Here is a 12,941-nt window from a genome sequence, read left to right on the forward strand (position 1 = left end):
ATGACAACAAGGCTTGGACTGTCTAGGATACCTTAGAGGAAGCTGAAAAAGAAGCCCAGCAAATACTTCTCCAAATAGAAACATGGGCAAGTACTCTAAATATAACATTCAAACCATCCAAAGTGAAAGCCATGGTAATAACACAGAGAAGAAAAACCAGACAACCTTTTTTGGGATTTTATGGAGAATATTTATAAATAGTACAAGAATACAAAGTTCTGGGGATAATACTGGACAGTAAGGTGAGGTTTCCTAAACATATTGAAGATCTGAAACTCTCATGCCTTCAAAAGACACACCTGATGAAAATGATGGCAGGGAGAAGGTATGGAGCTAATCCAGCAGTAAAGTGATAATTTTATGTCAAGTATATACAACCAAAGAGTGAATATAGGGCCATTATATATGGCAGCGCAAATTAAGGTCAGCTAAATAATCTAGAAGTTGTATGAAAACACAGCAATTAACATTGCTTTTGGAGCAAAACAGACTGCACCAATTCCCTTCTTATAAACTGAATCTGGTATAGAACAACTGTCAACAAGAATAGATACACTATTCCTAAAATATATTTAAAGACTAGGGACATCAGATAAAAATCCCCTGATCAAGAAAAATATTGTTAAATGTGGACTATTTCACACCATGAACACGAATAGGCTAAGGAAACATCTCAACCTATTAGAGAAAGCAGAAACACTGATGAGAGAAGAAGGTCTGAATTTAGAATGTTACAATACAAGAAACCCCACCATGGATCTTGATGCAAATAACTTACATCATACAAGAAATAACCAAAATTAGAGAATCTATTATTTACAAACATAGAATTTATTACCTTAAATCACAATATGGACACATCCAGTGCATGAAAGTTACAGATGATGGGGCTGCAGGACATCTGCAGCATCCCATTGAGTGAGTCATGGTTTTGTTGCCCAGTCCTTGTCAAGATTTGATTTGAAGCTATCAATTTGTTGTAGATCCCACATCATCTCACTTAGGCCATTCCACAGATTTAAGATTTAATTGTAGAAGATATTGTTTCTTTTTCTTGTCTTGACATGCTTGCAGAACAGCTTTGCTGAATGACCTCTGGTACTTGAAGACTGGGCAGGTTGAAACATATCTTTGTTACCAGACTGTAGCAATTTATAGGTCATTACCATATTGCCTCTGTGTTGATGGTATGTCAGAGTTGGTAGCTTTGAGCTCTGCAGTTGACATCCATACTCCTTATCCTTGAGGCCCTTTAAGCATTTAGTTGCCCATCTCTGAACAGATTGAAGAGCCATCTGGTTTGTTTTATTAATCAGCATGGCAATGCACATTCCATACTCCAATCTAGGCCTCACCAGGCTTTTATAGAGTTTTATAGAGTTGGTAGCTTTGAGCTCTGCAGTTGACATCCATACTCCTTATCCTTGAGACCCTTTAATCATTTAGTTGCCCATCTCTGAACAGATTGAAGAGCCATCTGGTTTGTTTTATTAATCAGCATGGCAATGCACATTCCATACTCCAATCTAGGCCTCACCAGGCTTTTATAGAGTTATAACAGTCTTGTTAGCCCCTGCTACTGCAGCTCAGGTGTGGCAGTTGAATTTGAGGTCTTCATCCACAACAACCCCCCAGATCTCTATCTGAGGTACTCTCAGAAATTAGTTGTCTCTCACCAGAATTGGCAACATTGAATATTGACATCATGGGTTATTTCTTCCAAAATGTAGAACCTTACACTTTTCAACATTAAACTTGTGTCTCCATATATTGGCCCATTTGCAAAAGCAATCCAGGTCTGACATTATTGAGGCTTCACCCTGCTGTGTGTCAATAGGACCAATAAGTTTTGAGTTGTCAGCATATAGGCTAAATTTCTTAGTCATGTTTTTGGAATATTGTTAATGTAGATGTTGAAAAGTGTAGGTTCCAAAACAGTTCCTTGAGGCACCCCACTTAAGACCTCTGCTATTGACTTCCACTTAAGAGCTTTCAGAATAGAAAGCTGTGACACCTTCACCAAAAACTCTGACCTGCTGCTTTCTTCCTTCAAGAAGGACATAATCCAGTCCGCCACACCCTCTTCAATACCAATTGCCTTCAGTTGCAGCAGGAGCCTTTGATGACAGACTTTATTAAAGGCTTTAGCAGAGTCTAGCAGAACCATATCAACTGGGAGACTTTGGTCAAGGAGCTCAGTTATATAATTGTATGAGTCAATCAGATTTGTTTTCAACTGATCTACCTGGTCGGAATCCGTGTTGGTGTTTTGATAGAAGATTATTTGTGGCCAAATGTTTGAGAATGGTAGCATTTACAATGCTTTTGAGGATTTTCCCAACAGCAGAGATAATACTGATTGGTCAATAATTGGCAGCTTTGGTCCTATCACCTCCTTTATGTATTGACAAAATATGGGCAACTTTCCAGTCCAAGGGTATGACTTTGGCATCAATAGACTTTTGGAAGAGCCTTGAGAGTGGCAGGCTAATTTGGTGTGAGCTTCCTTTCAGAGTTGTGGAAAAATGCTATCGAGCCCAACAGACTATTAAACTTGTTAGAGAAAAATTTCTAAATTTATGTCTAATATATACTGGTGGATCCTAAATAGAAGGAACATCAGTGGGGGCTGCAGCCATTGTCCCTTAGAAAAACTTAGTGGTATCCATCTCTCTAAGATGCCACTCAAGAGTACTTGAAGACAAAAATTAAAGCAACAGAGTTAGCACTCAATTTAATCCAGAAGATGACAGGGAGGGTAAAAATGTAAGAAAATTTGCTATTTGGTGTGACTCAAAAGCTGCAATACTGAGCTTACAAAATTTTCGGTAAAATTCTACTTTAGTTACTTTTGGCTATCTTGGAAAGGGGTTGGGTTAGGAAAATGAAACTTTCAGGGATGGGTCTACATGCTAAGGTATGTCCCGGGAAGGTACTTTGAAGTACCTACCTCCACTCCTCCTCCCTCTATATAATGGTAAAGTACCGTGCATTACTAGTTGTTTTAACTCACATTTCATTCTCTGTTGCTATCATAATTAAAAAATCATTGCTTACCTTACACAGGTTCAGCTTTTAACCTTGTTTATTGAATTATAGCCTATTCCAAACTCTCATTTTCATTTGACAGTCCATCGATTTAAATTATATACTATATAGGTGACTTTTCTTATGGAACCTGTTTGTGATGTCCCAACTTTGGTTATCATAACCCCTTTAACAGTAGCATGCAGGTGCCATGGGGTAGAAGACAACTCTGTGCTGATAAGCCATTTAAACTTTATTAATTAGGGAAAGGATTTGACAAGAGATAGACCAGTAAAAAAAAAAAATCCAAATTGTTTTTAGAGGACAAATTATGTTATGAGGAGATGTTTTTATTTTTATAGGTCCATGCACTCATGAAGCTTTTTAAATATTTCTGAAGCACTAATTGATAGAGCGCTAAAAACATCAGAATTGACTTTAGAAGACAAGTTATGTCATTGGAAGATATTTTTGAAATCCCCCCTCCCCAAAACTAAAAAATTTCTAAAATTCTACTTAAGAAGCTTTTTAAATATTTCTAAAGCACTAATAGATAGAGTACTAAAAATATCAGAATCGACTTCAGAGGGTAGTTTATGCTATGAGAGGCTATTTTTGAAATCCCCCGTTACCCCTAACTTATAATTTTCCAAATTTCTACTTAAGAGTCTTTTTTTAAATATATCAAAATCACTAATACATATATCACTAAAAATACCAGAATCGACTAAACAGGACAGATTATATTATGTGAATAGGTATTTGAAAACCCCCCTCCCCCAAAACTCAAAATTTTCCAAAATTCTACTTTGGCTGTTTTTTTTAGTATTTCTATAACACTAAGACATAGAGCGCTACAAACATCAGAATCGACTTTAGAGGACAATTTATGTCATGGGAAGATGTTTTTAAAATCTCCCTTCCCCCCGAACTCAAACTTTTCTAAAATTCTACTCTAGAAGCTTTTTAAATATTTCCAAAGCACTAACAGATAGCGCGCTAAAAACAGCAGAATCGACATTAGAGGCCAAATTAATTCTAAAATAATTCCCCCTTCCCGCCAAACTCAAAATTTTTTTGAAATCCCCCTTTGCCCCAAACTCAAAAATTTCCAAAATTCTACTTTAGAAGCTTTTTTAAGTATTTCTAAAGCGCTAAGACATAGAGCGCTACAAACATCAGAATCGACTTTAGAGGACAATTTATGTCATGGGAAGATGTTTTTGAAATCCCCCTTCCCCCCAAACTCAAAATTTTCAAAAATTCTGCTCTAGAAGCTTTTTAAATATTTCCAAAGCACTAATAGATAGCGCGGTAAAAACATCAGAATCGACTTCAGAGGCCAAATTAATTCTACAATAATTCCCCCTTCCCCCCAAACTCAAAATTTTTTCGAAATCCCCCTTTGCCCCAAACTAATAATTTTCCAAAATTCTACTTTAGAAGCTTTATTAAATATTTCTAAAGTGCTAAGACATAGAGCACTACAAACATCAGAATCAACTTTAGAGGACAATTTATGTCATGGGAAGATGTTTTTGAAATCCTGCTTTGCCCCAAACTCAAAATTTTCCAAAATTCTACTTTAGAAGCTTTTTTAAATATTTCTAAAGCGCTAAGACATAGAGCGCTACAAACATCAGAATCGACTTTAGAGGACAATTTACGTCATGGGAAGATGTTTTTGAAATCCCCCTTTGCCCCAAACTCAAAATTTTCCAAAATTATACTTAAGAAGATTTTTAAATATTTCTAAAGCGCTAAGTCATAGAGCGCTAGAAACATCAGAATCGACTTTAGAGGACAATTTATGTCATGGGAAGATGTTTTTGAAATCCCCCCTCCCCCCAAACTCAAAATTTTCCAAAATTCTTCTTTAGAAGTTTTTTAAATATTTGTAAAGCACTTATAGATAGAGTGCTAAAAGCATCAGAATTGACTTTAGAAGACACGTTATATCACAGGAAGAGGTTTTTAAAATCCCCCTTCCCCCAAACTCAAAATTTTCCAAAATTCTACTTTAGAAGCTTTTTGAATATTTCTAAAGCACTAATATATATAGCGATACAAACATCACAATTGACTTTAGAGGACAATTTATGTCATGGGAAGATGTTTTTGAAATCCCCCCTCCCCAAAACTCAAAAATGCCTAAAATTCTACTTAAGAAGCTTTTTAAATATTTCTAAAGCACTAATAGATAGAGCGCTACAAATATTGGAATCGACTTCAGAGGACAAATTATGTCATGGGAAAATGTTCTTAAAATCCCCCGTCCCCTCAAACACAAAATTTTTTAAAGTTCTAAATCAAAAGCTTTTTAAAATATTTCTGAAGTACAAAGAAGCTCAGCACTACAAACATCAGAATCAACTTTAGAGGACAAATTATGTTGTGGGAATGTATTTTGGAAATCCCCCTTCCCCCCAAACTAAAAATTTTCAATAATACTAGTTTAGAAACTTTTTTAAATATTTCCCCCAAACTCAAAATTTTTTTGAAATCCCCCTTTGCCCTAAAATCAAAATTTTCCAAAATTCTACTTTAGAAGCTTTTTTAAATATTTCTAAAGCGCCAAGACATAGAGCACTCAAACATCAGAATCGACTTTAGAGGACAATTTATGTCCTGGGAAGATGTTTTTGGAATCCCCCTTTGCCCAAAACACAAAATTTTTCCAAATTCTACTTTAGAAGCTTTTTTAAATATTTCTAAAGCGCTAAGAGATAGAGCGCTACAAACATCAGAATCGATTTTAGAGGACAAGTTATGTCATGGGGAGATGTTTTTGAAATCCCGCTTCCCCCCAAACACAAAAATTTTCTAAAATTCTGCTCTAGAAGCTTTTTAAATATTTCCAAAGCACTAATAGATAGCGCGCTAAAAATATCAGAATCAACTTTAGAGGCCAAATTAATTCTACAATAATTCCCCCTTCCCCCCAAACTCAAAATTTTCCAAAATTCTACTTTAGAAGTTTTTTTAAATATTTCTAAATAGCTAAGTCATGGAGTCCTACAAACATTAGAATCAACTATAGAGGACAATTTATGTCATTGGAAGATGTTTTTAAAATCTCCCTTCCCCCCGAACTCAAAATTTTCTAAAATTCTACTCTAGAAGCTTTTTAAATATTTCCAAAGCACTAACAGATAGCGCGCTAAAAACATCAGAATCGACATTAGAGGCCAAATTAATTCTAAAATAATTCCCCCTTCCCGCAAAACTCAAAATTTATTTGAAATCCCCCTTTGCCCCAAACTCAAAATTTTCAAAAATTCTACTTTAGAAGATTTTTTAAATATTTCTAAAGCGCTAAGACATAGAGCACTACAAACATCAGAATCAACTTTAGAGGACAATTTATGTCATGTGAAGATGTTTTTGAAATCCCCCTTCCCCCCAAACTCAAAATTTTCTAAAATTCCACTCTAGAAGCTTTTTAAATATGTCCAAAGCACTAACAAATAGCACGGTAAAAACATCATAATTGACTTTAGGGGCCAAATTAGTTCTACAATAGTTCCCCCTTCCTCCCAAACTCAAAATTTTTTCGAAATCCCCCTGTGCCTCAAACTCAATTTTCCAAGATTATACTTTATAACTTTTTTAAATATTTCTAAAGTGCCAGGACATAGAGCGCAACAAACCTCAGAATCGACTTTAGAGGACAAGTTATGCCATGGGAAGATGTTTTTGAAATCCTGCTTTGCCCCAAACTCAAAATTTTCCAAAATTCTACTTTAGAGGCTTTTTTAAACATTTCTAAAGCGCTAAGACATAGAGCGCTACAAACATCAGAATCGACTCTAGAGGACAATTTATGTCATGGGAAGATGTTTTTGAAATCCCCCTTTGCCCCAAACTCAAAATTTTCCAAAATTCTACTTAAGAAGCTTTTTAAATATTTATAAAGCGCTAAGACATAGAGCGCTACAAAGATCAGAATCGACTTTAGAGGACAAGTTATGTCATGGGAAGATGTTTTTGAAATCCCCCTTCCCCCCAAACTCAAAATTTTCAAAAACTCTACTTTAGAAGCTTTTAAAATATTTGTAAAGCACTTATAGATAGAGTGCTAAAAGCATCAGAATCGACTTCAGAGGACACGTTATATCACAGGAAGAGGTTTTTAAAATCCCCCTTCCCCCAAACTCAAAATTTTCTAAAATTCTACTTTAGAAGCTTTTTAAATATTTATAAAGCACTAATTTATAGAGCGATAAAAATATCAGAATTGACTTTAAAGGACAAGTTATGTCATGGGAAGATGTTTTTGAAAACCCCCCTCCCCAAACTCAAAAATTTATAAAATTCTACTTAAGAACCTTTTTAAATATTTCTAAAGCACTAATAGATAGAGCGCTACAAATATTGGAATCGGCTTCAGAAGACAAATTATGTTATGGGAAGATGTTTTTGAAATCCCCCTTCCCCCCAAACTCAAAATTTTCCAAAATTTTACTTTAGAAGCTTTTTTAAATATTTCTAAAGCGCTAAGACATAGAGCACTACAAACATCAGAATCAACTAACTTTAGAGGACAAATTATGTTATGGGAAGATGTTCTTGAAATCCCCCTTCCCCCCAAACTCAAAATTTTCCATAATTCTACTTTAGAAGCTTTTTTAAATATTTCCCCCAAACTCAAAATTTTTTTGAAATCCCCCTTTGCCCTAAAATCAAAATTTTCCAAAATTCTACTTTAGAAGCTTTTTTAAATATTTCTAAAGCGCCAAGACATAGAGCACTCAAACATCAGAATCGACTTTAGAGGACAATTTATGTCCTGGGAAGATGTTTTTGGAATCCCCCTTTGCCCAAAACACAAAATTTTTCCAAATTCTACTTTAGAAGCTTTTTTAAATATTTCTAAACCGCTAAGACATAGAGTGCTAGAAACATCAGAATCGACTTTAGAGGACAAGTTATGTCATGGGGAGATGTTTTTGAAATCCCCCTTCCCCCCAAACTCAAAATTTTCTAAAATTCTACTCTAGAAGCTTTTTAAATATTTCCAAAGCACTAATAGATAGCGCACTAAAAATATCAGAATCAACTTTAGAGGCCAAATTAATTCTACAATCATTCCCCCTTCCCCCCAAACTCAAAATTTTCCAAAATTCTACTTTAAAAGCTGTATTAAATATTTCTAAATAGCTAAGACATAAAGCCCTACAAACATCAGAATCGGTTTCTGAGGACAAGTTATTCCATGATACGATGTTCTTGAAATCCCCCTTTGCCCTAAATTTAAAATTTTCCAAATTCTACTCTAGAAGCTTTTTAAATATTTCTAAGGCACTAATAGATAGTGCCCTACAAACATCAGAATTGACTTTAGAGGCCAAATTAATTCTACAATAATTTCCCCTTCCCCCAAAACTCAAATTTTTTTTTAAATCCCCCTTCACCTCAAACTCAAAATTCTCCTAAACTCCACTTTAGAAGCTTTTTTAAATATTTCTAAAGCGCTAAGACATAGAGCGCTACAAACATCAGAATCAACTTTAGTGGACAAGTTATGTCATGGAAAGATGTTTTTGAAATACCCATTACCCATTGAAATTTTGACAAAACAACATTTTACCTTAATTTTCAGTTATCAGTTTCTTTTTCCCTTGCTTTAGTTCTGAAAACGCAATTTCAGTTATTATGTTTTATGTCTTTCTCTAACAAATACCTGTTTGTCTGGTTTATTTGTCTAACAAATACCCGTTTGTCTGGTTTATTTGTCTAACAAATACCTGTTTGTCTGGTTTCCTTGTACAGTCTATAGCGGTGGGTTATTTATAATGCACAAGTACCGAATAATCTATATTCGTTTTGATTATTTTTTTTGGAAACTCCTTAACATTTTGAGTTGAGTAACCACATAAAACATATTCAAATAGCTTAATCCTATGATGTTAAAAAATTTTGCTTTTCTTTTTTACATCCGCAATTTAAAATATGTAAAAAATGCTGGAACTTATATAAAAATTTTCTTTCAAGGATGGAAAGGTTAGCTGCAAGGGGATTTGATAGCAGGGGGGGGGAGGGCGGGGGTCAGCAATCTGCTTGCGGTGCCCCTGCTTATTAACCTAAGCTGACCATTTTGTTGCAACAGAATCATACTCTAAAATCTGGTTGATAATTTGCCTGTCTAAAAAATTTGTCTGAGTTTTGTAAAAGGGGGAAACAACCCCTAAAAGTCAAAGATTTTAATAAAACTCATACCATCAAATTTGTGGTTCTTGGCAAATACCTGCTGGAAAATATCTCCCCACTGAAAATACCCCGCCATGGGAAATACCCTCACAGAAAATCCACCCCCCCTCCCAAAAAAAATACCCCTGTGGAAAATAAGGCTTTTCAAATTTCAAATTATCAACCAGATTTTAGAGTATGAAGCGGGAATGGGATGAATGGTAAGGAGGATTTCAAAAACTTTGAATGACCTTTAAAAATCTGTGAGTTATAGCAATGGAACCTTGCAAAATAGATCTTCTGTTTAAATGAAGTATAACAAAATTATTTCAGCTTCAAACTTTGCTCAATCCCAACTTATAAGGTTTTAAATATATGCAAATACATTTCCTAAATTTTGGAAATAAAACATTGATATGGCTTAAAATTCTGCTCAAATGATTTTCAGAACTAAAGCCAGAGAAAAAGAAACTGATAGCTAAAAATTAAGGTAAAATGTTGTTTTGTCAAAATTTCAATGGGTATTTCAAAAACATCTTCCCATGACATAACTTGTAACATTGATATGGCTTAAAATTCTGCTAAAATAACTGAAATTACGTTTTCAGAACTAAAGCCACAGAAAAACAAACTGATAACTGAAAATTAAGGTAAATGTTATTTTGTCAAAATTTCAATGGGTAATGGGTATTTCAAAAACATCTTCCCAGGACATAACTTGTCCTCTAAAGTTGATTCTGATGTTTGTAGTGCTCTATGTCTTAGTGCTTTAGAAATATTTAAAAAAGTTTCTAAAGTAAAATTTTGAGTTTGGGAGGAAGGGGGATTTCAACAGCATCTTCTCATAACATAATTTGTCCTCTGAAGTCAATTCTGATATTTGTAGCACTCTATCTATTAGTGCTATATAAATATTTAAAAAGCTTCTAAAGTAGAATTTTAGAAAATTTTGAGTTTGGGGGATCAATTAGTGCTTCAGAAATATTTAAAAAGCTTCATGAGCGCATTGACCTATAAAAATATAAACATCTTCTCATAACATAATTTGTCCTCTAAAAATAATTTGGATTTTTTTTAATGGTCTATCTCTTGTCAAATCCTTTCCCTAATTAATAAATTTAAATGGCTTATCAACACAGAGTTGTCTTCTACCCCATGGCATCTGCATGCTACTGTTAAAGGCGTTATGATAAGCAAAGTTGTAACATCACAAACGGGTTCCATAAGCAATGTCAGCTAGATAGTAAATAAGTCAAAGGGATGGACTGTTAAATGAAAATAGGATTTTGGAATATATTTTAATGAACAAGGTTAAAAGCTGAAGTTGTGTAAGGTAGGCAGTGATTTATAATTATGATAGTAAATGTGAGCTAAAACAACTAGTAATGTGCAGTAATTTACCATTATATAGAGGGGGCAAGGAGTGGAGGTAGGTACTTCAAAGTACCTTCCCAGGACATACCTTAGCATGTAGATCCATCCCTGAAAGTTTCATTTTCCTAACCCAACCCCTTTCCAAGATAGCCAAAAGTAACTAAAGTAGAATTTTACCTTTATAACAAACCAAGAAGTCAGCTGTTGATATAATACACTCCTTAAATTGCTCCAAAACAGACTGAAAGTTGAGCTAGCATGGATAGCCTAACAATGCATGTAGGTATACAAGACAATAAAATGGCTTATAAACATGCAAAAATAGTGGCAGCACAATACCTCAATTGTATAGAGGAGATGAGCATAAGGAATTTAGAGCAATCAGAGGAGGATTGAGACAGAGGGTATTTGAAACATTGAAGGATTTAACCCACAATTAGCTTCTTAACCAGAAAAAAACACAACCACTTTGATAATAAAATTTATAGTAACAAGAAATAGACAAATTGCAAACTGTTATTCTGTTATAAAGCAGGTCATGTAAGCATTAGTGCCAGACTACCTAGGATTTGGAAAATTGATAGCCCTGTTTATGGAGCTTGTAGTTTTAAGAATGACAATGTATATAACTACCTAATTGAGTGTCCCTTCCATGAAAGACTTAAAAGGGACAGGTTGGGGTAGTGATCAGAGATGATATTATAAGACTGGAAATGATGATGTTGTATTTGATGTTTGTGAAGGCAAGTGGTAACCTAGAATGGGTGATTTTTACTAGGATCTTGAGTTAGTGACAAATAATGACATTGTTATTTCAAATTAATCTAAGGATTGTGGCAAAAAAAGATTTTTGATATGCAGGGGCATCCCAAGGGAGGGGGGTTGAGGGGTGTCCCCTCCCTAACCTTGTTGGAATTTGGCAAACATTTTTGCAGAAATTTTGCAAAATTGGCCAAAATTTAGCAAAATTCTTGATTTCTGCAGAAAATTTGACATAAATCAGGTAGCAATTCAGTCAAATATTGCAAAATCCTGATTTCTGCAGAAAATTCATCATTAATCAGGTAGCAATTTGGTAAAATTTACAAAGATTGCCCCCCCCCCACCAAGAAAATGAGCCTCAGGACACCCTTGTTGATATGTTTTGTGTTAGAGATCAAAAATGAAGAGGGTACAATGGAGAATACTTGATAGATGTAAAATGCCTGCTGTTTTTTTTCTTTCTGTTTGATTATTTTTTTTATATAGCCTAAGATAGGCTATATAGGCTAACAGAAAAAAAATAAGAATATTAAAAAATTAATAAATAAGAATAAAAAAAACTGTGAAGTTTGTTTCACATTACAACATCATAAAACAATAGAAAAGTGTGAAACAAGGAACATCATCTCAACAGAGATGATGTTGATAATCCTACAGATTCCTACAGATGTTGATAATCAACAACAGCAACAACAACAGTCAAATTAAACAAATGAATAGGTCAACAATTAATCTAACACACCTTTAGGTGACTTTGAGCATCCACCTCCCATTTTCTTATCATGAAATTGAAAATAGAACAGATATGAGTTACTTCTGACAGTCTTAGGCTGATTCTACTGTACCCAAGCCTAGTTGGATGCTTCTGGAGTTAAGTGAGATAAACTAATCCAGGACCTCTGATAGCAGGAGATTCACTTCTTGTCTTCCAGGGCACTTTGATCACTTTATGTGGGTATGACTTGTGTCCTGATAAGATGTTCTAACTGGTTCTGTCTCTCTAACTCATGATTCATATTATTATTTCTCCTGCTTCTTTTAATTGACGTGCCTCTCATGTGTCTCGGACAACACTGTCATTCTAGCGAAAAGTTCGGGTTTTGTTTTGGCTTGAATCGTTATGTTATAGACTACACGTTCCAAATTTTTAAATTGTCATATGATATTTTTCATCAATCTAATCAATCAACCATAGACAATCAAAGTGTGCATCCTGAATTTTAGATCATTTGCGCCAGAGCCTAATTAAAATCTTTATTTAATTCTCTTTTGATTTTTAGCTGAATTTAGTTACGCGAAAGCAACTTGTAAAATGGCTCACTTACCTTAGCAAAGACAATTAAAAGAAAACTTTCAGGGATTTCTGAGATTGGCACGATGCCACTCTAGCATGAACAAGGATTAAGGGATCGACACACTTGTTCATAAATATGGTAATATCTGTTCATTTTATATTTAACCTGATTTGTTATTTTAGTTTTTTGTTCTTTAATGCCAGATGCTTATCATACGCAGCGCAATCGCGCTGCCTAAGTAAAGAACAATGTTGGCAAAATGTATTATTATTTTTTTTTTTTCCATACCAGGGC

General features: G+C 34.4%; 1 long non-coding RNA gene across 1 annotated transcript in view; it reads right to left on the reverse strand.

Moving 5' to 3' along the window:
- The window catches only part of LOC148942587 (uncharacterized), a 51,187-nt gene extending 38,795 nt beyond the window's left edge, over nucleotides 1-12,392 (reverse strand). The window contains exon 1 of the long non-coding RNA XR_016143082.1: nucleotides 12,095-12,392. This is a non-coding gene — a long non-coding RNA (uncharacterized LOC148942587). The remainder of the gene's footprint in view (nucleotides 1-12,094) is intronic.
- Between the last annotated feature and the right edge of the window lie 549 nt (nucleotides 12,393-12,941).

Source organism: Artemia sp. Qi Xiang Cuo, chromosome 16 (genome assembly GCF_049724085.1).
Source record: "Artemia sp. Qi Xiang Cuo chromosome 16, ASM4972408v1, whole genome shotgun sequence".
Lineage (NCBI taxonomy): Eukaryota > Metazoa > Arthropoda > Branchiopoda > Anostraca > Artemiidae > Artemia > Artemia sp. Qi Xiang Cuo.